We start from the raw sequence: 26,841 nt of genomic DNA on the forward strand, positions 1-26,841 counted from the left end.
CAAACACTGTAATAAAGTAATTCCTTCTTGATTCGCCTTTTTCTCTCTCATTTTAGATTAGTTTAGATTGGTTACAACAGACCAGTAATTGAACAGAATGTTGGGACCTTAGTGATTTCCTCTTCATAGCTAGTAGTTTCGGGTGATACACAGCTAAAGTATTTTAGGGTTTTAAAGATCTTTTATTTATTTATTTATTTATTTATTTATTTATTTATTTATTTATTTATTTATTTATTTATTCTATTAGGGTTTGTGTGTGTACCTGAGTGGCTGTGTGTGCACCTTGTGCATCCAGGTCCCCTGGAGCTGGAGTTACAGATGGTTGTGTAGGTCCTGGGAGTTAAACTCTGGTCATCTGGAAGAGCAGCTGTAATCTCAACTGCTGAGCCATCTCTCCAGACCCCTCAATAATGATTTAAAAGACCTTTCTAATTTAGGACTGCTTAAAAATTCGATTTCTTCTAGTTCTTAGTGGTTACCATTGAAATACTTGACTTTTGTTATAAGGTGTCCAATAATGACCCCCTCATGTCAATCTAGTTGGTATGGCAACACTGACGTGTTTGTTTCCATACTGTCAGTTGGTTTGTTTGTTTCTTTCCCTTCCCCTCTCCTTCCCTCCCTCCTCCTCCTCCTCCTCCTCCTCCTCCTCCTCCTCCTCCTCCTCTTTTTTTTGAGACTAGGTCTCACTCTGTACTTGGGGCTGGCCTGTAACTTACTGTTCAGCCCAGATTGGCCTCGAACGCTACAGTCTTCCCTCCTCAGCCTCCTCAGTGCTGAGACCACTGGTCCTGGGTGGCCGTACTGGGCTCCGTTTCTGCCCTTTCTGTTCCTCATAGCTTTGTTTCCTTTGCTCTGCCTAACACAGCACTTCTGATGTCTTCATGTGTGACAGGAGATGCTCTCTGTCCGTCATTCTTCTTTTGTAGATTTTCTTTTGTTTTTCTGTGAGGATTTTAAAGTCAGCCTGTCTGGTTCCTAGAAGATGGTCAGAGATGCTCAAGAAAACCATTCTCTTTGCTGTAAGTTCTTGGGGGCCCTGTCTGGATTCCAGATCTGGAAACAGGGTTTTAGACTTCAGTCTGACATTGGCTCTGGAAAGAAATATTTAGATTTATGCTTTATTATCAGACAGTGTTCACTGGTCTTTGAAGACTTACTTTGCAGTGTTTTTTGTTTTGTTTTATTTTTGTCAGTTGCAAGGGTTAGTGTAAAAATCCTCCAAACCCATGAGCACTGAAGCAGTAGTCCTCCTGTTGGCAGACCTGAGCACGGGAGCAGTAGTCCTCCTGTTGGCAGACGTGAGCACGGGAGCAGTAGTCCTCCTGTTGGCAGACCTGAGCACGGGAGCAGTAGTCCTCCTGTTGGCAGACATGAGCACTGAAGCAGTAGTCTTCCTGTTGGTAGACATGAGCACGGGAGCAGTAGTCCTCCTGTTGGCAGACGTGAGCACATGAGCAGTAGTCCTCCTGTTGGCAGACATGAGCACGGGAGCAGTAGTCCTCCTGTTGGCAGACGTGAGCACATGAGCAGTAGTCCTCCTGTTGGCAGACACAGCTCAGCCCCTTTGTTGTTGTAAGACTCAACTGGGAATAATAAAAGGTCATTATATCACCAATCCAGTTAAGGCTTGAATTAACACGTTTGTAGGAAAAAGGCTTTCCTACCAAGAGAGAAGCTTCAGAAATGGTTTTGGCAAGATATTTCTCTCTGCCTTTTCCTCCAAACTAGTCAGCGTTTTGGGAGGAAGTGTGCTGTCCAGATTTCCAGAGTTCTCCAGAACCAGGCTGAGAGATGCCCTCCTATCCGAAGCATGGAACACGCTTGCGTGTCTGCAGCCGCAGGAGGGCCTGAGTCCTCTGCCTGCCGTTCATGGTTGCAGTAAGCCTTCTTCCGAGAGCCGCCAACAGAACAGTTTACCAAAGACAGTCAAGCCTGGTGGTTGGTGAAGGCCGCACTCTAGACCTTGAAGGGCAGATCAAATCCATGCTTCAGTAACTTTGTGAGAGACTGGAAAACAGTGGAGCAAATGGTGAGCGAAAACTGACCTTCCTCTGTGGGTGAATGACGGCTAATTGACAATGAATGGGGTGGCTTTGCTTGTTGGTTTTGTCCCTTTTGGAAAATTATTTTGAGGATTTGTTAAAGTTGCCACAGGGTTTAAAACAACTGTTCTTAAACTTTAACCATAGTCTATCATTCCAGTCATGATAATAGTCCACAGGAGAGGGCGAGGTTTCAAAGTCGTGTGGCTACAGTAGACACTCTATTGAAGAATTTAGATAATGTCTCAAATGGGAGTAAATGTGATAACCAAATGGACTGATGTAAACGATCATTATTGAAATTAGCAAGACGAGAGCAGGAAGTTTAGAAAAAATATAAACAAAAAATAATCCTGGAGGATAAGTGTGAAAAATTCAAAGCAGGGTCAGTTTAATGACCCCTCAAATGTTATTTGTTTTGCCCTGAATAGGAATGACTTGCCGAGGCTGTGGGGGTGGAGGAGGAGGGAGCTCTTGATGGCATTTGTAGATTGGTCGATGTGTGTGACAAGAGAAAATCAGAATCGCTCAGGCACCATTCCACTTTTCAGGAGGGCCGCTTGGGCCCGTTTTGGGTCGTGCCTGTTTGGGCAACCTTCTCCAGGTTTATGAAGTGACATCCATGTCCCAGTTACTTCTGTGTTCAGTTGTCGTCACTGATTACGTTGGAGACTTACGTGTTTCTTTCTTCTAGAGCTGAATTTGAGCTGTGGCCCTTTCTCAGCTGCCCACATTTCCACTGGAGTCTGTGGGTACCTTCTTGCTCCCCCATTCTGGCCTGCACTGGGATTTTTCACCTTTGCTAATCTAATAAATTAAAATTATTATGCATTGCATTGTACTGTACCTTTCCCTTCCATTTCTTTATGTTGCATGAGGCTGGACTTTTTTTTTTTTTAGATATCTATTTTACGAATAATCAGTAGGTGCACATTTTATTTAATTAATTAGTTTTTGAGACAGGGTCTCACCTAGCAGCCCTGACTGGCCTGGAATTCACAGAGATTTGCCTGCTTCTACCTCTTGAGTGTTGGGATTAAAGGTTTATACACATACCCAACAGGTATTGACTTTTTTTTTTTTTTTTTAAGATAGTGTGTCATGTAGCCCAGGCTGCCCTGGAACTGCTGAGCCTCCTGCTCCTCCTGCCCCCCCCACCCCCCACTCTGGCGTGCTGGGCTGTAGGCACAACCAGACAGCTTGTTAGGTATGTGGTTACTTGGTTTCTTCTATGTTTTTTTTTTCTTCCTAGCCAGATTGGTGGGCAGTACTAAGATTCTGGTTTGGGAGAGTCAGTATGGAGGCAGTTTTATTCTGTCAGGAAGTTGAGTGCTACTTATGGTTCATCTCAGAACTGACAAGTGCCTGCTTTGAAAGCAGGAAGCGCAACCCAAAACCTGCCTCCTCAGCGATAAAGTCCACAAAACCACTCCTAAACCTCCCCAGGGTGCCACCAGCTGGGGACCAGGCTTTCAAATGCAGGAGCCTATGGGGGACAATTCTTACTTAAACCATCCCATGGTCCCTGACCAGGGTGTGTTGGGAGACGGCTTGATTGGTAGATATCAAACCTTACCACAAATTGCCCTCAGAAGAAAGGGACCACTGTGTGCTGCAGGAAGTGACTTGCTTGGACAGCAGTAAGTCCCTACTGTGGTGGAGAGATTTAGCCTGCTGTGGCATCCATAGCTGATACATTTGTGAGATGTCTTGCTCTTTGGGATATTGTTGAATGCTGAGAATAAAGAGGTTACCTCAGCGATACTTTAGCCTGCTTTGTCAGTATATGTTCAGTAGAGTGTGGCTTTTCCCTGCATATGTCCAACCTGCCACTGTTGGATCTGCAGGAACAAACTGCAGGACCAATGGTACTATCTGAAGGCATTTCTCTAGTTTCTTATAAAATAGAAGGGAATGCCAGATACACTCCACTTGTATTTTTAAGCAGCTACTTAGTAACTACTGTATGCCACAGCCTATTTTGGGCACTGGGGACACATGATTGAACAAAATAGTTAAGAAGTTCCTGCCCTGCCCCTCCCCGCCCCGCCCGGCACGCAGAGCGGAAGTCTCATCGGAGACCCAGGCAGGAGAGATTCGCACTGCAGAGCGGAAGCTCACAGGTTGTAACGGAGAAGGTAGAGGCCTGGCGTGGCAGTTGGAGTGGGGTCAGAGTGGGTAATGTTTAAGCAGAAATGGGAAGGAATGGGGCGATGATGCATTTATCTAATTATTTTAGCAATAAAAAATCGGGAGTCATATATCGGGGTAAGAACCCAAAAGATCAGAGAAGCAGCGGAGCAGCCACCAGTGACCTCCTATCTCTTCTGTTCCTCCATCCAAAAGGGCTGAGATCCTCTCTTACTACTATCTATCTATAGTCCTCCAGACCTCTTTGGTTAAAGGTTTTGGTCAGCTAGTGGCTAGCCCAGCCCTCTGACTCCAAGTGAGCCTTATTGCCAGAATAGGATCAAAATGTCACACAATAGGGCGGGGGTTGGGGAAGAACATTCCAGGAGAGATTGCTTTGGAGCCTAAATCCTCAGGTGGTTGCTGCCTGTGGGTAGATCTGTGCGCGTGCGCACACATGCGCACTCGTGTGTACACACACACACACACCAGACGGCAAGAAGGGAAGCGTGTAGGTTGGGTCCTTGGAAGAGTTCTTTCTTCTGACAGAGTTGCTCTGGCTTTTGTGTGATGGAGATCAGCCTGTTGGGAACAAAAGAAAAGACCAGAAAACCAGGCATGAGGCTTAGGCTGAGACTGAAGCAGTAGAGTGGTCCGCTTTCGGTCTGTGTAGAAGGAAGGAAAGACTTGGGTGTCAGGATGGCTGAGTGCTCTGAAGTGCATGAAAACAGCAGCATGAAACTCATTGCTGTGTATACTATCCACTAGTAAAAACGTTAGTAATGAAGAGGATTTTACAAAATGTGAGTCTTCTCAAATAATTTTGCAAAGTATATAATTTTACAAAGTATATAAATACTGCATATTTGTAGATCTGATATAATTTGCCTTAATTCTTTGACTTGGTGTAGTTAGTTACATCTGAGTTTATTGCCAGAAAGAAGTGTCAGTTGAAGTGATTTAAGAAAAGCCTGACATGTACTGACCACAGAGGTCCCGGAGCTCCTCACGTGTGCTCCCTCTGCTGTGCGCTTCTCCTCTTGAGTTCACCCCTTGGGTGACCTCAGCTATGGCTGGACTAGACCTCTGACTGTGGCCATGACTGTTGCTTTGCAGGTTCTGTTCCCGGCGGCAGCTCTGCACTTTGTAGACAGCAGGACATTCCCCTGCACCGGAAACTCACCATCTCCCAGTGTGTAGTGTTTAGTTTGCCTCTGTAACCCTCCTAAGAGAGATGACAGCACTCTTGAGTGGAACTCTAAGAGCGAGTCTCAGCTCCATCTTCCCTTTTGTCCTTAACTAGCTTGTAGATGCGATTTATTACAGTTCGCATAGGAACCGTCCCCCAGGGCCACTGTGTTTGAACGCTCCATTGCCAGCAAGCAGCGCTGTCTAGGGAAGTTATGGAGGCTTTGGTTGATGGGCCTGGCTGGCAGATGTGGGTGGAGATGGGTCTGTAGGGTGGGCCTTTGAGGATGACAGCCCAGTCCTGCTTCCTGGTCTGAGGCCATGGTGTTAGCAAGAAGCCTCACACTTCTACCTGTGCCGAGGGAGCTGCTTCAGCTGCCAACCCAGATGACCCTCTCATCCCTCATTCCCTCCCTCCCTCAGTCTCTCCCTCCCTCAGTCCCTCCCTCCCTCAGCCCCTCCCTCCCTCAGCCCCTCCCTCCCTCAGTCCCTCCCTCCCTCAGCCCCTCCCTCCCTCAGCCCCTCCCTCCCTCAGCCCCTCTCTCCCTCAGGTTGTTTCTGCCAGGCTTTGTCACAGTGAGGGCATAGAACACCCTTTCATTTCTGCGCTTTTTGATGTCGCTTTGGCTCAGGCTATGAGGGTGGCTTTCCTAGACTGTTGTGTTATCGCCTTCTCTTGTTTTTGATGTGTATCCCCCACACCCAGAAGCTAAAACACCCTCCCCTTCCCCTCCTAAGTGGATCCAGCCCCCCAAACCCTCCTAGTCGCTTGTAGAGTGATACTTGAACCTTTGGCTCAGCAGAGGCCCTGTGCTCTGCCTACCCACCTGTTTGCCATTTCCTAGGGCTTTCTCTCTCTCTTCTCTTTGGGTATCTGGAGCTCTTTTCCCGTCCCTCACATGTCTTCTTTATACATCCATAGTTCTATGCCCGAGTATCGTCACCCACTATTGACTACATTCCTCTTTAGATCCAGTTCGGTGAAGACTTTCTCTGGAAACTTCTGTGGAGGAGCTGACTAGCAGTGTGCATTGAGCTAACGGATGTCTCAGTGGGGACTCACGGTGCCCAGTGCTCTCGGCTCTCCTGTGTCCGTCCTTCCTGCACAGTTCAGTGCTTTCCTTCAGCCCGAGGAACTGGAGGGTCTTTCTACTGTGGGTCTGCTCTGGTTTGGTTGACCAGAAAAAGTCTTATTTTGCCTTTCTCTAAAAAAAACGAAAACAACACTTTTATTTTCCAATAATTATACTCTCACAGAATACACACACACACACACACACACACTTACAGTATCCCATCTGTTTTTTTGCCCAGGTTCTCCAACGATGACATCCTTCACAATTAGTAGAATATCTTAGCTGCTGAGCCATCTCTCCAGTCCCAAATATATTTTCTTTTTAGCTTTCCCTTTATCATGAAGCAGAACACCCTTTAGGTCTATTCAGGTGGTTGTATCCATTATATATGTATTTTATTGCCGACTAGTATGTCATTATGCAGCTTGTCCAAATGCCCATCCAAATAGCCTCTTGGTATTAACAGTAAAGCTGAAATGAACCTTCAGATAAGGTTTTTGTGAGATTATAAACTTTCATTTCTCTGGGATGAGCACCCATGGGAGTGATTGCTGAACAGTAAGCAGAAGTAGTATTTGATTTTGTATAACCTGATCAAACTGTTTCCTAGAGTGACTGTGCTGTTTCCATTTGCACCAGAAGAGTGTGAATGACCCATTGTTTCTGGATTCTTAGCTGTTGGTGTTTTACTGCAAATGTTCTATGGTGTGTGTAATGTTCTCTCATTTTGGTTTTGGTTTGCATTTTCCTTTCCTTTAAAGCAGTTCACTTGCCTTCCGTGTGTCCTCTGTGGCGAAATGGTTTTTTGTATTTTGTTAGTTTTGTAAGTGGTTTATTTTCACCTAGTTCTTTTCATTTGGGATTTGTATTTTGTTTTTGTTTTTTTACTTTATGTATATGGGTGTTTTGCCTGTGTGTATATCTGTGCATTATGTGCATGCAGTACCTACAGAGGCCGGAAGAGGGCGCTGAATCATGTGGAACTTGAGTTAAGACAGTTGTCAAGTGGATGCTAGGAATTGAGCCTCTTAACATTCTAAACATCACTGCCTATTGCCACATCATACTCAGCGTGGTCCTGGAAACCTGACTGGGGTAACGGGATGGAGAAACTACAGACACACAGACATGGGCCCAGAAAATCTGGGTGCCCACGGGCTGCGCTCACTCTGATGCAACAACCTGGAACCTCAGTGCCAGTGGGAGGGGTGAGCTGCTCTCCACAGGAGGTCTCTGTTGGTGAGTCTCAGGCCGCAGTAGTCTGGGAGGAAGAAGCTGTGGTTGTTAGTTTTACATATGCGGCCAACATCTGTACAGAGACCAGAGGTAGGCTTTGCCATTCCCACGGGTCTGAGGCATTGGTGCTTGTCAATAATGCACATTCACTCAGGACTCCATCCACTCCTCACACATTCACTCAGGACTCCATCCACTCCTCACACATTCACTCAGGACTCCATCCACTCCTCACACATTCACTCAGGACTCCATCCACTCCTCACACATTCCCTCAGGACTCCATCCACTCCTCACACATTCCCTCAGGACTCCATCCACTCCTCACACATTCACTCAGGACTCCATCCACTCCTCACACATTCCCTCAGGACTCCATCCACTCCTCACACATTCACTCAGGACTCCATCCGCTCCTCACACATTCCCTCAGGACTCCATCCACTCCTCACACATTCACTCAGGACTCCATCCACTCCTCACACATTCCCTCAGGACTCCATCCACTCCTCACACATTCACTCAGGACTCCATCCACTCCTCACACATTCACTCAGGTCTCCATCCACTCCTCACACATTCACTCAGGACTCCATCCACTCCTCACACATTCACTCAGGACTCCATCCACTCCTCACACATTCACTCAGGACTCCATCCACTCCTCACACATTCACTGTGCCCCAGTCAGATCCAGGTCCCTGAAGCTGTGCAAAGACATGGTGAGTAGTTTTCTGTTACGTTTTTCTCACTGCTCTCCCCGCCACCCTTCAATAGGCCTCTTTTTCTTTTGGTTCTTTGACTATTTTCTTTTCAGTTAGCAGTTCCGCTGTTGGTTTGCAGATGAGGTGCCCTCCCAACAAGGCTCAGGTGTGAATGAAGACCTGGTCTCTACCTCAGGGTTCTATCCATTCAGACATGATCAGCTCATGAGGCCTCTGGTGTCATCACTGGACGAATCCTCTGGAAATTCATAACTTTATGGAATTGTTGGAGAGAGGGCTCAGCTGCGGCAAGTCGGCTAGCAGGAGCTTGATGTTGAAGGGCGTCTTGTCCTGCACTTCCCTGCCTCTTTGTACGCTTCCCAGGGGCCGCCAGGTGAGCAGCTCCGTCCCACTGTGCGTCTGCTCATCTTAGACCCAGAAGCAGTGGAGCAGCCACTGTGGGCTGAACCTCCCAGCTGCCACCCATGACTCTTGCCTTGCTCCTTCACTCTGTCTTTTAGGCCTTTGTCACAGTGGCAGGAAGTGGACCCGAAGAGCTGTGACACCCGCCCTGTTTGCGTGGCACTCCCCCTCCTTGGGGTTGGTGGAGCCGCTCGGATCCGGGGGTCGCCACAGCTGCAGAGTTCTCAGTGTGATGGACCCTCCTTGGGGTTGGTGGAGCCGTAGGGATCCACGGAACGTTACAATTGCAGAGTTCTCAGTGTGATGGACCCTCCTTGGGGTTATGTATGTAGGGATCCGCAGATCGTCACAGCTGCAGAGTTCTCAGTGTGATGGACCCTCCTTGGGGTTGGTGGAGCTGTACATATGTACGGATCCGCGGATCTTTACAGTTGCAGAGTTCTCAGTGTGATATACCCTCCTTGGGGTTGGTGGAGCCGTAAGGATCTGCGGATCGTTACAGTTGCAGTGTTCTCAGTGTGATGGACGCAGCTGTTTGCTTTCTCCTTCCCATGTTTGTTCTTCCTGCCTTCAGGGTTTCCTTAGTTTCTCATCTCTCTTTTCAGAACATAGACCTTTCTCTGTATCGAGTTTGTTCTTAAGCTCATGGCCTTTATTTCTGAGATTATAATTTCTAGGTTTGCTGTTTGTGGATACAGTTGTATCTTTTGAAAAAAACTTACATTTTCCAAATTTAGTATAGATGTATGTATGTTTGTATGTGTGTGGGTGCATGTGTGTGGGGCACAGGGCACATCTGGAGGTCAGAGGACACCTTGCAGGACTTGGTTCTCTCCTTCAGTCCTGAGGATTTGAACTCATGTTGTCAGGCTTGATAGCAAGCACCTTTCCCTGCTGAGCCATCTCACTGGCCCTCATTCTTTACTGTTCACATCCATTTTCTGTTCTTACCAGATCCTTTATGGTCTCATTCAGGGTTACCTGTGCTGGTTGCAACATCAGGGATATCTCTAGGTCTACCTCTGATGGTTTTTTAATGGATTCTTTGCATTGTGTCTCTCATGCTGGGTCATCTTACCCAGCCTTAATACATGGGCAGGTACTTAGTCTTACTGCAACTTGATAGGCCATGTTGGTTGACATCCATGGGAGACCTGCCCTTTCCTAAACAGAAACTGAGGAGGAGTGGATTGGGGGGTGGGAACAGGAGAGGGGCCATGGGGAGGGACTAGGAGGAGAGGAGGGAGGGGAAACTGTGGCCACCAAAGACCCTGGGTCCCTGCTTCTGGCAAAGGACCTGTCCATTCTCTTGTCACACTGCTGTGTGGGTTTCTGAGGACGGGCTTGGGCCTTGTAGCGGCACTAGTCAGATTAATTTCACTTCTGCTGTCTCATATTCTGGGATCAGCCTTTGTTCCTAGCAGACTTTCAGGTCACAGTGCAGGTAGGGACCTGGGAGCTCTCTGTGCTCCAGAGAGCAGCTGCTGAGCTCTGAACAGGGATGCTCTCTCTGTCTTACCGCTGTTAGGGTTTTTTCTCCGCCTTCCTTTTCTTCAGAAGAACTGGGCTCCATTCTCCAGCCTCATCCCAGTGTCAGGCAACCTGTGCGTTCAAGAACGTCCACAGGTGTGCGAAGGGAAGACCTCCCAGTTCTCCCCAGGGCCGGTGTCCCACCCCTGTGTACTTGATAGTGTCTCACAGGGAAGAACTGACAGGCAGACTTGTTCAGGGTTGGCCTCGGCTTACACGTGACTTATAAAGCTAAACAATTATCCAGTCCCTTCTTATCCCCATCGGTGGTGTGCTGCCATGCCGAGCACAGCTGTGGATGTCTGCTTTTCTAGGAAGCCTTGTTGATACCTGGCATTTCCTTCATTTAGGTTTCTTTGTGTTCTGGGCCTATTTTAAGACCTGGGGCATACTGTGTCTGTATAACGGGCATTACTGTCCCACCCCACAAGGCTTGATTTGATCCCTTAGACACAGCATTTCCAGAGGCGTCATCTGTGAATGAAATGGGCAGTTCAGGTGTCGGCTTTAATCCCTAGCAGCTTTGTGGTAGGATTCAGTAAGTGTCTCTGGAAGTACTCATTCATTAATCTGCCATCCTCTCTGCGCCCTGAAGATGATGGAGTTGAGTGTATACAGAAGAGCACAGCAACTTCATGGGCTTGAATGGCTGCCCGGATTACTTACTGCACAGAGCGTTTTTGAGATGTTTGCTTTCGGTAGTGGAGTGGGCAGCTTTCTATTTCCAGAGACATCTTTAGAGTGAGATGGCTTTGTTCTAAATAAAAGACTAATGGCTGAAAGCCCTGTTTTCTAGAAGCAGGTCTTCCAGGTTTGACTCACTTCTTTTTGTACCGTGTAGAGATAAGAGAGGAGCTGGCCAGAGACATCTAGTACTTTCTTTGGTCAGTTGCCACAGCATCTGCATTGTCCTTGGGGTTGGTGTTCCCACTGTCACATTCAGGGATGGAGAAGGGGGTGTGCCACCTACACACGAGTGTAGGGTGACATCAACGCTTCCTCATCCCCCTGCACACGAGTGTGGGGTGACACCAACACTTCCTCATCCCCCTGCACACGAGTGTGGGGGTGACACCAACACTTCCTCATCCCCCTGCACACGAGTGTGAGGTGACACCAACACTTCTTCATCCCCCTGCACACGAGTGTGAGGTGACACCAACACTTCCTCTTCATCCCCCTGCACACAAGTGTGGGGTGACGCCCATGCTTCCTCTTCATCCCCCTGCACACGAGTGTGGGGTGACGCCCATGCTTCCTCTTCATCCCCCTGCACACGAGTGTGGGGTGACGCTCATGCTTCCTCATCCACCTGCACACGAGTGTGGGGTGACGCCAACACTTCCTCTTCATCCCCCTGCACGTGAGTGTGAGGTGACACCAACACTTCCTCTTCCGAGCATCCAGGTGAAGCAGCTGAGTGTGGCAGCTGTGCTCGCCTGCGGCCTTCCCCATCTGCTGACAGGCTCCACACTGTGCTCCCCACAGCAGAGGAGTGGTAGCTGCCATTCATGAAATGCACCGCCCACGCCCCTGGGTTCTTTGCCTGGGATAGCCCACCCTCTCTATCTTCACACCCTGAAAGGAAAGTATTATCAGCTATGTTTTTATACAAGGGGCACTTGAGGATCTTTCAACAGTGTCCTCACCAGTGCCCAGAGCTTTGGTGAGGTGATCTCTGCAGGACACCCCTCCCCTTTACCATACAGGCTTGGGAGTCACAGAAAATGTTCCTGGCAAGATCGTATTGGATGCTATAATGAAATGAGTACCGCAGTTTAACCAATCAGAGATGGATTTGATGTGAGAGATACTCTTATTGTGAATCATCGTGCTGGTCAGTTCTCTGGTTGGTGTGATAGAAATGCCTGATCAAAGCAGGTAAGGAAGTAGGGCTTCGTGCTGGCTTATCGACCCAAGTAGTGCAGCCCATCACCGTGAGAAGGCTGGCAGCAGGAGCTGGTCACATGCCACCCACATCCAGGAAGCAGAAAGATGGATACTGGTGCTCAGATGGGTCACCCACATTTAGGGTGGGCCTTCACACCTCAGTTTACCTAATCTAGACATTTCCTCACAGACATGCCTGGAGATCTGGGTGATTCTAGATCCTGTCAAGCTGACAATATTAACCATCACAAGTCTACCTCCTTGTCAATTTGGCGTTAACACACATCAATGTTAAACCACAACCTTGTTCTCCACACCACACAGTCCCCATTGGCCAGTGGTCATCTCCTAATTCATAATGCAAAATGCGTGCAATCCAACTTCAAAGTGCCCATGATCTTTAGCAGTCCCAGCACTGTGAAAAGGTAAGTACAAAGTGTCTTCAGAGACTAAGGCCATCTCTTATCTGTGAGTCCCTACATCAGAAAACCAGCTAAATGCTTCCAACATGCACTGGCATAAAGTAAACATCTTTGTTTCCAAAGAGAAGACTGGGATGGTCAGACCAAAGCGAGACTGAAACCCAGCAGGGAAAACACCAAATCTGCAGCTCCATGTCTGGCATATGGGACTCATGATGGAATCAGCTGGGCTCCAGGGGCTTAGGTAGCTATCTGCAGCACACATAGCCTCTCTCTTGGGCCAGTTCCATTCCAAGTCTTCAGCTTTCCTCCCTAGATGTCTCATGGTTCCAACATCTCTAATATCCTGAGATCTCCACTACAGCCTCGACTTCACCTCCATAGCTTTGTGTAAGGCCCCTCGGAGCCTTCTTACAGCAACTCTGACCCTGCCACACATCGCCTGGCCTCAGTGTCTCTTTGGAACCCAGGCCCCAGGCCCCAAACCCCCCTTACTCTTGCATAGTTCACGACTGCAAAAGAAGTGCCATATGGTCAGCACTGCCAAGTTCTGCTGCTAATTTGGGATAGATCTCGGATCACAGTTATATCAGCTTCTATGTACTGACCCTAGAAAAACACTTCCCTGAGTGATTGTTTTCAAGCAGGGAATCCCTTGGTGGCCCCACCCTTTCAGATGAATTTGCATATTCAGTAGATGGAAGCTTCACGGGTAAGGTCTTGCCTTTAGGGCCCCTTTCATGCTGTCCCAGTGCAGGGAGTATGGTTTCTCTTTAATGATATTGCTTTCATTAGCTATCACATCTGCCTTCAGACCTGCTTTATCTGTAAGGCCAAACCTGCTCACACTTTTCCTGCACAAACTGCACATCTTAATCATCTTTCTGCTTTGCTGTTTGCTCTGGCTTGCTGTAGACCTGGATGATGACAAAGCCTAAATGCCATCCTGTGTCAACAGATGAGTCCATTACCTTTGAATTCAACAGTGATGCAGCCGTTCTTTGCCAGAGTGTAACATGAGTGACTTCTAGGTGAGGTCCCAGTACAGTCCTGGTTCCCTTCTGAAACATCATGAGCCAGACCCTCACTGTCCACGTTTTTCTCAGCATTCTGGCCTTCTGAGCTCCCACCAGAATGATCCAGCAGGTTCTGTTTATAACATCCAAGGGCTTCTCTAGCCGAAGTTCCAGACTGTTCCACATTCTTCCAGCAAACCAGCTCCAAAGGCTCATGGACCGCAACAGAGATGACGTGTCTGGGTACCAGCTCTGTGGTAGTTACTTCCCTGTTGCAGTGGCCACAGTCCCTGACAGAAGTGGTCATTTAGCTCTCTGACGACTTTATATGGGTCACACAAGAGGCTTGGGAGAGGGGGGTGAAACCATGTTGTAAAGCAGCTGTGTTTGTCAGTCTTATTTGAACACATTCCTCTTCGGGTAGAAGTTTATAGACCTGTTTGTTTCAATAGCCATGATTATACTTTATCCTCAGATAATTTGTACACGAAATCTTTGTATCAGATTTAGTATTTATTTCACAGCTAGCTGTGAAATATAGTTTGATTCTAGAATAGTAAAAATTGTCATGGTAATAATGAAAGAAAAAAAAGCTAACAAAACTCCCTGTAATGTTCCTCAGGCCTCTTTGCTTTCATTTGATACAGGTGCAGTTTTCCTAAGTATTTTTGCTCATTTATGTAATAATTCTCATTATTTTCCTTTGTCAAAACTAGAGTTAACACATCCAGTGACCCTGAATGGCAATCCCGTGATCAGGCTAAGACTTAACTTTCAGTGTTGGGGAGGTTGCTGGACATGGTGTTTTAGGTCAGGGTATCTGCCACCTGTTTGGAAGCAGGAGTTTGAAACAGAAGGAGGTCAGGGTCCTGGGGAGGTGGGAGTAGCCATTAGGGCTGCTGTTACATTTTCTTTTTCCCCAAACAGCTGTGGCAGTGCAGAGTTCCAGCTGTCAGCAGAAGTTTAAAAAAAAAAAAAAAAAAGAAAAGAAAAAAAGGCACGACCCCTCTCTGGCCAACAACAGAAGGCTGTGCAGTTCCCCTGGAGAGGCTGAGGGAGCAGAGGTTAGCCAGTGGGGCTGGGGATGGTCATTCAAGAGGAGGATACTGGCACCTGTGGAGTACTGAGGAGTCAAGGTTAATTGCATTTATGTATTTAGTGTGCATGGGAAAGGCAGAGGGATGGAAGGCAGTTTGTGCTGAGCATCACGTGGGTTCTGAGTTTATTTGCAGTTATTGGGAGGGGTGCTCCTTCTGGGTGAGGTGGGCCCAAAACATGCCGAGGAAGAGAATGGGATGCAGAGCCAGAAGGAGCGGACTTTTGTGGGGGAGTGGGCTTCCATGTCCCCTTCATGTAGGATTCTTTTGTTTTTCCCCAGTGTGGGGAATTGAATTTCAGGCCTCCAGATGCTAGACAAGTGCTCTACTACTAAGGTATATATTCCTAGTCCTTGAAGGTTGACTTGTAAGTGTACATTTTTCACTCTTTAGCTTGTGCCCTAATTTATTGAATATATAGAAGTAATTCCTGGGCCTAGAGAAATGAAATGGCTCAGTGGTTAAGAGTGGCAAGTGTGCTTCTAGAAGATCAGAATTTGGATCTTAGCACTAAGTCAGAAGGCTCACAGTTGCCTGACACTCCAGCTCCAGGGGACCTGGTGCCCACTTGTGGTCTCCACAGATCCATACACACGGCAGACATTTACACAGGCGCTTACACACATATACACATACATTTTTTTTTTTTTTTTGGTTTTTTTTTTCGAGACAAGGTTTCTCTGTGTAGCTTTGCGCCTTTCCTGGAACTCACTTGGTAGCCCAGGCTGGCCTCGAACTCACAGAGATCCGCCTGCCTCTGCCTCCCGAGTGCTGAGATTAAAGGCGTGCGCCACCACTGCCCGGCTACACATACATTTTTTAAAAGTAATTCTTACCTTACTTGTGTCAGTGTTGTGGATTAAATAAGATGATTTTTGTGAAAGCCTTTTGTAACCGACCCTCTGGATTCAATTGTAAGTTGTTATTAATAAGAATAACTTGTTATTTTTGATGGGGAACCAGATAGATGATTGCTTTGTTTTAATTCATTCATCGCATGTAAATGATATTGTATTCTTGCAATCAGAGTCATTTAATGAAGGTCATGATTAGAAGTAGAGGGAGTAAGCCACTAAACTGTGGTGTTATTGTTTGTTTTGAGACTGGGTCTTACCATGTAGTGCTGGCTGTCCTAGAACTCACTTTTATATAAACAGGCTTGGAGCCTTGAACTCACAGAGATCCACCTGCCTCTGCCTCCCATGTGCTGGGATTAAAGGTGTGCACTCCAACATGCCTCGCTAGGAAACCTTTTTTTTTTTTTTTTTTTTTTTTTTTTTTTTTGGTTTTTCGAGACAGGGTTTCTCTGTGTAGCTTTGTGCTTTTCCTGGAACTCATTTGGTAGTCTAGGCTGGCCTCGAACTCACAGAGATCCGCCTGGCTCTGCCTCCCGAGTGCTGGGATTAAAGGCGTGCGCCACCACCGCCTGGCTTAGGAAACCATTTTTAAGTAAGATATAATGCAGAGATTTCAGAATAGATACAAATTGATATTGAAAGTTAATGTTTTTGTGTATCTGAAGTGTTTTACATTTTGGCTAATAAAAAGGCAGTATGTTTGAAGGATACATTCAAGAAAACTGATCTGGGAAAAAAATAAGAGCAAGATGGTGAGATGTGTCTCATTCTGCATTCTGTAGTGGACTATTTTTAGCATCTCTTTGAATCAATGATGAATTCTCATTTTAAGATTCAACCATTAAAGGAGAGAAAAACATAAACCAGTTTGTTTAGGCCAGGATGCTTTCCCCTCGGCCCAGATCTGTTTCGGGCTTTAACATGTGACAGGGCACTTCCTGGGAGCCAGTGGTTTGCAGTCTTTGAAGGAGCAAGAGCAGCGGGGAGAGAGAGCCAGAGGATCAGCCAAGGACATGCTGCTCCACTTTGACAAACTCCGGAGTCCAGGGATTGCTTAATGAGGAAGCTGCATTGTATCTGTGATGCTGGACAAAGGAGTCAGTGAGGCGTCCCGTGGCCCCACTGCCTCCTTCCTGTCCTCCGGTCCTGTTGTTACCAGTTGGTGTCCACCCTCTGGACCCCATCCCGTCTGCGGCCCAACCTGGCTGCTGCCGTCTCTTTCCTCAGTCTTGGGCTGCTTCCGAAGCCAGCTGGGACCAGTCCATGCTGTCGATGTTCAGTGGTGCTGCTGTTCACCAGCCTGGCCACGTGCTTCTCCTCATCAACCTCTCCCGAAGTGGGAAGCCTTATTTCATTCTGAACAAATTATTCTTATTTTTATCTTTCGATGCTCATCCCAGAGAGGCTCATTAACTGTTTGGTGGCCTGGAAACAGCTGCTCCCTGGCACACATTCTCATGCTAAGCCCATGTGATTCTTGAGAGTGGTGACCACAGATTTAGTTTGAGGTCATTGAGTCCAAGGCACAGCCAGCTTTCTCTTGCTCAAATAGGTCAGAAATAATTCTTCTTCTTTTTTTTTTTTTAGCTTAGGCATTTGAGAAACTCGCTTATTTGTCAAATGATTGGGTATTGTGTATGCACTAAGGGGGAAACGGGGGAGGGGAAGTGGAGTTAGGATGGAAGGTCTGAGAACTTTTAGGGCCATACTCTCCCTCCAAGGGAAATTAACAGAAAAAGAAACACTAGCCTGGCCTGTGTAGGCTGAAACATTGTACAGCTGGATAATGGTTTTCCTCCGAAAACCAAGAATATTTGCTATGAATATCTGACCATCTCCAACCTCTACACTTTTTGCTCTCCAGTGGTCCAGTTATTTTGATATGCTAATGAAGAACTCAACAGATTTAATACCAGAGCTGACCCTTTCCAGAAGACATCTCAAGGGTTAGTTTTGCGTGTTGGTTTTGTTCTAGGCTAACATTGAGTGGAAGCTGCTGTGATGTCCTTTCTGGGTGAGCCCAGGGCTTAGGATCCATGTGCAGTGACCCAGCTCTGCAGTCTTCAGTCTGGTGCGGTGGCTACAGGTCAGGCAGTGGCAGTGCTCAGTGGCCAGTGTTGTCCTGTGCCGAGGCTGGCTCTTCTATCATGATGTCATTGAATGATTCCCCCAGTCTCATCTCTGTAGCTTGGGAACAGGTTTGAAAGAACTACCTTTCTTGTCTTGTGAGGAAGCGGAGGGAAGCCCATGAGAGAGTGAGGCTGGCTCAAGTGCCCACTGCAGACTGGCCTTCTGTGAAGTGGGCACAGAGAAGAGAGATGGGCATCGCCTGGGTGTCTGAGCAGTACTCTTCCACAGCGGTCACTGCTGGTTGCTCACTGTTAAGAAAGGGACGGGAAATGCCAGTGCTGGCCTGCTAGGCCTGGGGTGATGTGTGCTGATGAGAAGTACTTGAAGGCCACCCTGGAAAAGCAGTTGGCATCCTGCATGGAAGGCCTTGGATGCTATTCTCAAGAACTGGACATCACTGTTGGGAGTGCTGCAGGGTCAAGGAACAGGGACCCGATTTGTGCTGACATTGTCAAGGAAGTGGATATGTACTGAGGGGACAGACGGGTGTTGCAGCCCGGAAGTGTGTGTGCCTTCCCGGTAGACCTTGTGTGGTGGTAGACCTTGTGTGGTAGGCCAGCATCTCTCCTGTGGCTGGAGAGCCCTGGGTACCTTTAGGCCTGTGTTAGACCTCAGGAAGGCGGTGGAGTTGTAGACTTCAGACGCTAGTGTTGGGTTAGAGCAGGGAGTACTGATTTGATGTTTCAAAGATGCAGCTTCCTCTGAGTACAAAGCAAGCCTTATTTCAGACTAAGGTGCTTAGTCTCTGGGATGACAAAACATTAACTCCCCTGGGCCTCCGCAGTGTTCAGGTAGAAGTGGACGGGAGTTGGAGGAGGGGAGCTCTCACTAAGTAGGAAGTGTGTCTCTCAGACTCCTCAACACCTGACACCGCTGAAGTCAAGTGTGAGAGGCCCGTCTCCATGGAGACGCGTGTGCACTGTATGTAACGTGTCAGGAGCAAGCACCTGGCTAGCATGGTGTTCAGATGATGTCAGCCCTTTATCTTCACGTTCACTTTATATACTCTGCATCCAAAGGACGGCTTCTCGGTGTCGGTGTTCCACGGGCAAATTTTAGATCCTTCTGGTTAGCTGCAGCTGCTGCCGGGTTTCTCTCAGCACTCGGTCTACCTCCCTCCAACACTCTTCCAGCCCGGGATGCAGCGTCTTTCCAACCTGTAGCAGGAGGCTAGGGCCAAGGGGCAGAATTCGACGCGTGCTTTCAGGGTGGCTGTTCCTGGTGATTCTGTAATCAGGCAACTACTTGTATAAAGACAGTAAGTCTTCTCGTGTGCTGGGCAGGCAGACGTGGATTCACTGGCAGAAATAAGGGATGAAGAGTGGATTGGCTGCTTTAGCATCACTGTCTATCTTACACGGCAGCCCAGGTAACTGGACCCTTCTGATCGGCTGCTCAGTGTTTCTCTCTTCAGATTTGTGTTTTTTTCCCTTTTGAAAGTCAGTCCATTTCAGGATTCCGTGTGATGGTGTGGCACCTAGCATGAATGACAACATTGCTGTTAGGTCTGACCCACAGAGGCCTCCTGCAGTTGAGTCCAAAACAGTAGCCTTCTATGGTCATCCTTTCCATGTTTTCCACCAGGCACTGTTAGTGTGGTCAAACACACATTCCAGTCCTGAGTTTCTGCAAAGTCATACTATGGCAGGGATTGATTTTCCTTCCTTCATATCATATCAGGCTCACAGCCATCCTCACTTCCAGTTCCCAGGGCATCCTGCATCCTCTGCTTACCTCCAAGGGCACCATGCACAATCGTGGTGTGCATACATACATGCAGGCAAAACATTCATGCACATAAAATAAATAAATCTAAAAGGAATTTTCAGAAGCGAAAATACCAGCTGACAGTGTGATTTGCGCTACATTTGATGAATGCCACCTGGTGTTTTATTTTAACTTACTCCACTATCTCTTCCAGCACCTGCTTTATATTTATCTGTGTGCTCCTACCAGTTCAGTAAAGACCTGTAAGGGCAAGGACCGTCTCTTGTTTCTCAACAGTGGATCCCCCATCCTCTTAACAGTCCAGGTATATGTTGTATTGAGTTGTGGGGCCAGATAAACGCGGTCCTACTGGTTCTGCTGTAAAAGGTGGAGGCGTGTAATGCAGTGGGAACTAAACTCCAGAAACCACAGAGAGAACACCAGAGCTGCTGCTATTGGTGCCAGACATCTGCTTCATGACCCCGCTCGCTCTCCCTCCCTCCCCTTCCCTTCCTCGCCCTTCTCTCTTTCTCTCCTTCTGTCCTTCCTTTCTCTTCCCTGTGTTGAACTATGTCTCCATCTCTTGAAATGTCGTGTTTCATGTGTTATGAAGTGTGCTTTTCCAACACTAATTGTGGCCATGCATTTTATAGGATTGAGCAGGGTGTTGCAAACAGAACTTCATTTGTGAATAGTTGAGGATGCTGCTGGCCTGATCTGGTAGATGGAGATGGAGTCTAGTTAAGGGAGTGGAACAAGGAAAGGAAGCCAGCAAACAGCCGCACCAGGAGGGGCCACCTGTGAGTTGTGTGTGTGTCAGCTTCTGAGTTCTGTGGAACTAGGAACGGCAGGCTTAAGAGCCGTGGCATGGACCAAAATAGTCAACAGGTTTAGTGCAGTCCGATTAGGGGATATGGGCAGATTAACAGTGAGCAGTTTAGACACAGTCTGTTTGCATGTGAAGCATTTTCATATCACAGAATTCCTTATTTCATACTGACTTTAAATGTCATGAGCAAGTGAGATCAGCAGACTGATCTGTTCCTGGTGATTCTGTAATCAGGCAACTACTTGTATAAAGACAGAGAACGTTAGATTACCATTGGCTTTGGAAGATGCCCCAGAAGACTTCCCGAGCATGCGTAGTACTGTCGCCTTTCGTGCTGGGCACTGAGAAATGTGAACTGAAGGTAATTTGTACTGCTGCTGTTGCCATAAATGGTCTAAAACGCATTTGAAGTTACCTGAACTCATGTTCATTATCATAAAAGATGTCTGGTCCTCTCCCCTCTCTCCTCTCTTGCTTTTAGGACAAGACTTGAAAGCAATAACAACAACAAAACTAGGTGGTTATTTATCCAAAGCTGTGACTCACTATGACTTCACGATGTACTTACTTACAATAAGTGATTTTTTTATTTGGTAGCAACATTTTGACAATTACCTGGAGACAACACGAGTGTATTTTGATGCTGCCGTGTTGAGGCCGCTAATCAGAACCCAAATGGCTAAGGGTAGATACATCTTTGATGGGATTTTGGAAGAGGGTGTGGCTTCACAAAGACCACCCCTTTAACTATTGATTTGCTTGTTCTTGGAGTCAGCGAACACTTGAGCGTATGTATGATATTCTTCACAGTATTTCTTTCTTAGATACTTGTAATAGGAGCTTCTGTCCAGCTCTCTGAGCCAGAACCCCCAGGGTGGTACTGTTTGACACGGTGGACAGTTGCTTCATATTATTGCTTATGTTAACATTAATTAAAATTAAATATAACACTAAGTCTCTCTGTCACACTAGCTGGATTTTTTGCACCCAGGCCAGTGTTCCAGGTCCCTGGAGGCTGTCTGATTGAACATTATTCTCTGGAGCATTTCTCTCATGGCAAAGAGCTTAGGTGTTCAGGCTACCTTAGGGTATTCCTTGACCCCCAGGTCCACTTCTGACCATGACCTGCATCTCTCACTTTATCCCCTGTAAACTTCTCCCGCATCTTAGTGTGAGGCTGTATCACCAGCCATCTGAATTGTGACTCAAAGTCAGTTTCTAAATCCACAGATGGCAGGCCCCTGCCCTGTGCTGGTTTGGACCATTGAAACTTCTAAAGTGCTGGTTACCTGAAACCTCACTTGCTTCTTCAGGTCTGCTGAGAAATGCTTTGATATGCAGGATGGGGCTTTGGTCATTGCAGAGTGGGAACTCACGCTGTTTGAGCTGTTTGACCTGTAACTGCAGATGTCTTGATTGAGGAGTGTAGTGTGAAAGTGAATGAGAGAGTAGGTTGCATTCTGAAGGGTAGAGATGATTTGGGTGCCTGGAAGCTAGAACTGAGGTGGCTGCTCCTGACAGAGGAACATGATGGGCAGGAACTGGCGGGAGGGGAGGGGCTATAGTCTGCTCCTGGATGGTAGCCACATAGGGCTGCTGGGTTAGCCTTGGGCAGGAGAAGAGCTGGAACTATGGAGCTCTCTGTAAACCTGTGCCCTGAGCTGGCAAGATTTCACCTCTTTAAAAATTTATCTTTAGAGCTAGTTGGTGGTGGCACATGCCTTTAATCTCGGCAGGAAGGCAGAGGCAGGCGGATCTCTGTGAGTTCAAGGCCAGCCTGGTCTACAGAGTGGGGGCCAGGACAGCCTGGGTTGTACATAGAGAAACCTGGTCTCGAAAAACCAAAAAGGAAAAAAAAAGGAAAAAAGAAAAAAATTGTCTTTAGATTTACTCATTTTAAGTGTATGACTATTTTGCCTGCATGTATGTATGTACATCACATACATGCCTAGTTCCTGTGGAGGTCAGAAGAGGGCAGTAGATCCTCTGGAACTCGAGTTCCAGATGGTTGTGAACTGCCATATGGATGCTGGGACTCAAACCCAGGTCTTCTGGAAGAGCAACCAATGTTCTTAACCACTGAGCCATCTCTCCAGCACCAGGATTTCACCTCTTGGTAGCTGTGCTGGGTTTCACATGTAATAGCTTTGATCACTAACACTATCTAGTTAATTCTCAAAGACTTTTGTGGTTCCTGACCTGTATTAGAAACGTTAGTAGCTTTGCAGGGAAGAAAACCGCATATGTTTGTATCTGAAGAGAGACCACACGATCTAGTTAGGAACAGGGTGCTGTGCCAGCCACAGTCAGTCAGCCGGGTGCTTGCTTGTCCTGTGTGGTCCTGGACAGGTCACCTCCTGACACTCTGGTTCTTCAATGCAGTGGAGGCTCTACCTGCTTCCAGGACTAAGTTGGACCCGTGTGTGATGTTGGTTCTAGAATGGTCCTGACTGCAGCAATCACCAAACATCAGCTAGTAGTAAGAGCGGTGCTTCGGTGGATTTCACGAGGTTGGAGAGTGCCTGGGGATAACTGATTATTCGGAAACCAGGACACTGGACACTTTCCTTCCCTGAGGTGCAGTTAGACGTACCCATTTCTAAAGTGAGCCTAACAGTATTGGCGGATTAGCTGCTTTTTTGTCGCTGTGATAAAATGCCATGGCTAGAACAACTGGTAGAAGGAATTTATTTTGGCTTACCATTCCAGAGCCAGAGTCCATGGTGGAGAAGGTATTGGCATGGTGCAGGAACAGGAAGCTGGGAGATCATATCTTGACCATACATGGGAAGCAGGGACAGGAAACAGGAAGTGAGGAGAGGTCATAAACCCTCAAAACCCACCCCAACAATGTGCTTCCTAAAGGTATCATAACCTTCCCAAACAGCACCACCTATTGGGGACCAACTAGTCAAACACATGAGTCGGATTGGGGGGAATGGTGTTTCTCATTCAGACCATGATAATTGGTTACTCTTAAAATCATCTAGTGGAGGAAAAATGAGGCCTGGATAATCCAAAACCCAAGGATAATTTTCTGAATTTATAAATAAATTGGTACCATACACAAATTACTTAGGAAAAAAGGACATTTTTTTTTAGAAAGGGTTTATTTTCTGTTGAGTTTTATGTGTTCATGTGTGTTGTGTGTATGTGGCCATGTGTGCTGGTGCCTGTGGGGGTCAGAAGAGAGTGTCAGAGCCCTGGAGCTAGAGTTACAGTCCATTGTGAGCTGCCTCTCGTGGCTCGTGGGAACTGAACTCAGGCCCTCCGCAAGAGCAGTAGGCAGGCACTCCTAACCACCCAGCCATCCTCAGTGCCTGGTTCTCTCTTTTGCTCTTCAAAATCAACAGCAAGCGACAGAGCTGACTTTTAAATGGGTTCTCAGAAGGATGGTGGCCGGCTTCGCCGTGCTGGTTCTCAGTCTTTTGAACTGGTGTAACTGAGGCAGGTTCAGATGATTCTTCTGGAAGACTGAAGCTGCTTTGCTCTGTTCAGAACCTGTACCATTTCCACTATCCCCCTGTGCCTGGACTGCCTGCCCCAGGCTTTCCTGGTGACTGCTCAGCCACTGGTGACCGCTAAGAGGCGGTGTGGCAGGTGCATCCGACTTCTAGGCTGCGTTGTTCTCCATGTCTCACACGAACTCATTTTGCGACAGAATCCCCCATGCGTTTCTCATTCTGACTCTTTCGTGAGCAGTCGTTTCTCAATGGTTTTATGTGTTTGGTGTCTAAAGGGGGCTGACTTGTCTTTTCTGGTGTTTATCTCCATGTTTTTCACCATCAAAATGTTTGTAACAATTATCAAGATTCTAATTAAATACAAATATTGTTGGGAAAAATGAACAGTCCTTACATGAATGATCAATATTACTTGACTAATTCTGTAGAGGCGGTAACAATGCCTAAAATAACTTACTGTTGGATGAACAAATCAAATCACTTAGCTGAAGGTGCTTAGAATACAATTGACAGTTTTTCTGCCCTTTAACTCTTATTAACTATGAATCCTTGACGTTACTTCTAGAATTTCTTCCAGAATAGGAAGCAGAGCTAAATAAAGCTTTATGTACTGTATTAGATCTTTGCTAAACTAATTAAAAAAAATTAGTTGATCTGGGATTAGGGCTCCCTTGGTGAAATTGTTGAGCTGTAAAATCTGAATTTCGGGCTTAGGTGAAGACTGGAGAACGTCTCAGCTACTGTTATTAATTAGTTCCTTTATTTTCTCATCTAGTTCTGATCCCGCTCGCCGTCCCTGCTGACACCTGAGCCACAGCGGTGATGCTGCCGAGACCTCTGCAGCCCACAAGTCAACCTGCATGGTAGGAGTGCCAGCCGCTTAGCTTCACGGCCGCCCAGGTTCAACAACAGTGTAATCTAGAGATGTAACCGGAAGTAGAATGGCGTAAAGGATGTTGATGGCTTTGGATATTTACTAACAGTGTAATTTAATATATTGCTAATAACTAAAGGCCTTTGATGCTAACCAGTGTCTCAGGATGTTAAAAGAGAAGGACTATGGCTGGATAGATTCATGTCATTTTCGTGTGAAGCAAGTAACATGACTATCTGGTTTACATCTTATTACACAGATCTATTCTTATTTCCCCCCATGAGATTTTTTTAAATGAGATTTTATTTGTATTTTATGTGTGTGGGTGTTTTTCTGTATGTTTGTGTTTGTCTGTACTATGTGCATGCCGTGCCTGCAGAGGTCAGAAGAGGGCATCAGATCCCCTGGCAAATGGCTGCCATGCAGGTGCCGGGAATTGAACCCAGGTCCTCTGGAAGAGCAGCCAGTGCCCTTAACTGCTGAGTCATCTCTCCAGCACTCCCCCCTCCCCCTTAATTGAACTGTACAGTTCTCAAGAATGACCTTTGTATATGACAGAGTTGTGTCACAGTGTCAAAAGGTCGGACATGTCCGGGACTTTTTCTTCCACTTCTTCGGTGCCCACTCCTTGTCAGGTGGTCCCGACTAACAGACCATTCATCCCGCATCCAAATGTAATCAAAGGTTCTCTTGCTGATTGCAGAACTCCAGTGATGAAAGGAGATATCCTGGCTGTGCATTCTCAATTAGTCCGATACTAAGGACTCCTGGTAACAAAAACATCCTGAGCACTTGATTTCATTAGTGTGAAAAGGAAAATATGGGATTGCCAAGTGCTGTTTACTGCAGAGGCCCAGGAATCTGACAGTGTTTAGAAATCAGCATGATTCACAATATTAACAGAATCAGCAGCAGAGTGTTTTAAACTCCTGTGGTCGTTTATGTAGCTGCATCTAGCGATACTCATCATTTCGTGTAATGATAAAATTCATAATTGGTAAGGTCTCAGAAAATCAGGAATGTAAGAAACATTTTCAAAAATGGGAAAAGAAAATCCTTCCAGAACGCGGTAAAGGTGTCCGTGAATACCCTGTGGCTAATACTGGACTCATTAGTAACTGTAAATGTTGGGAACCTTTACCTGAGGTTGGGAACACGCCAAGGTGGCCCAGAGATCTGGGAGCACAATGAAGCAGGAATGGAAATCAGAGGACTCAGGAAGAAAGAAACCAAATCACCTTCCAGTCTCCGAAGTAGTGAAGGATGAGAAGATAATAAAGTCTAGACACTCGTGACAGCAGCACAGTCTGTAACTCACCTCTGCCGAGAGAGATGAACAGAAAAAGAGAAAACAGCTGGCGTGTAGTGCAGCACAGGACAGTGGTTTTTAAATCCCTGGAAGTCTCTGTCCTTTTCCCCACAGCCCAAGACCTGACCCTTCTAAAGCTCCCCACCCTGTTGGTTTAGGCCACAGAGGGCTTGGGCTGCCTCCATTTCTAATTGTGTACTCTGTCACAGAGCATCCAGCCTGCGACTCTCTCTCAAGAGTTCTGAAACAGGCAGGGGCCAACAGCGAGGGGAAGGGGCTGTTCCCTCAGCACCTGTAACGCTGATGAATTCTCAGTGCGCCTCATACTGAAGATGGACCATAGCAACTCATTTCTAACAAGAGGACTGCGGATAGGAATGGATGCTGAATGCCAGTAGACATTGTCTGCTAAATGTGTGTGTGTCCATGTGTGAGCACATGTACATGCAAGTGTGCAGGTATGCGTGTGCTTGTGTGTGTGCTTGTGGGGAACGTGTGTGCACACTCATGTGTGCATGTTCACTAGTGTGTGCATGTGTGCCCATGTGTATGCTTGTATGGTGTTTATCATTTGAGTCATATTGTATAGCACTATAAGTCACATATTATGGCTGTTGATTTCTGCTTAGTGCTTCCCAAATCTTTACTCGTTTTTTATGAAGTTTTGCAGTGTGGAGTGGAAGAAATTTGAGTTCTGGTCCCAACTGCTTGGAATAGTTATGTGACCTATCTAGTGGCTATGGATGATTTTCCAGAATTATTCCTAAGTCACTTGAAATAAGTCAGTTACTTTAGCCTGGGTAGGACGTTTAGACATTTTATAAAAGCTGTGTCAGCGTGCCCTGTGTGGTGGGTGGAGTAGTGCAGTAGTGCACACACAGTGTGCCCTTCCCTCCGAGTGCTCTGTGCAG

At 46.9% G+C, this 26,841-nt stretch overlaps 1 protein-coding gene across 1 annotated transcript in view; it reads left to right on the top strand.

The window, feature by feature from the left end:
* The window catches only part of Wasf3 (WASP family member 3), a 94,668-nt gene that overhangs the window by 18,422 nt on the left and 49,405 nt on the right, over positions 1 to 26,841 (top strand). The window contains exon 2 of the mRNA XM_059249412.1: positions 24,523 to 24,610. The gene's annotated coding sequence lies outside the window, so the exon portion shown is untranslated. The remainder of the gene's footprint in view (positions 1 to 24,522; positions 24,611 to 26,841) is intronic.

The sequence above is a fragment of the Peromyscus eremicus genome, chromosome 23, assembly GCF_949786415.1.
Source record: "Peromyscus eremicus chromosome 23, PerEre_H2_v1, whole genome shotgun sequence".
NCBI classification, from domain to species: Eukaryota; Metazoa; Chordata; class Mammalia; order Rodentia; family Cricetidae; genus Peromyscus; species Peromyscus eremicus.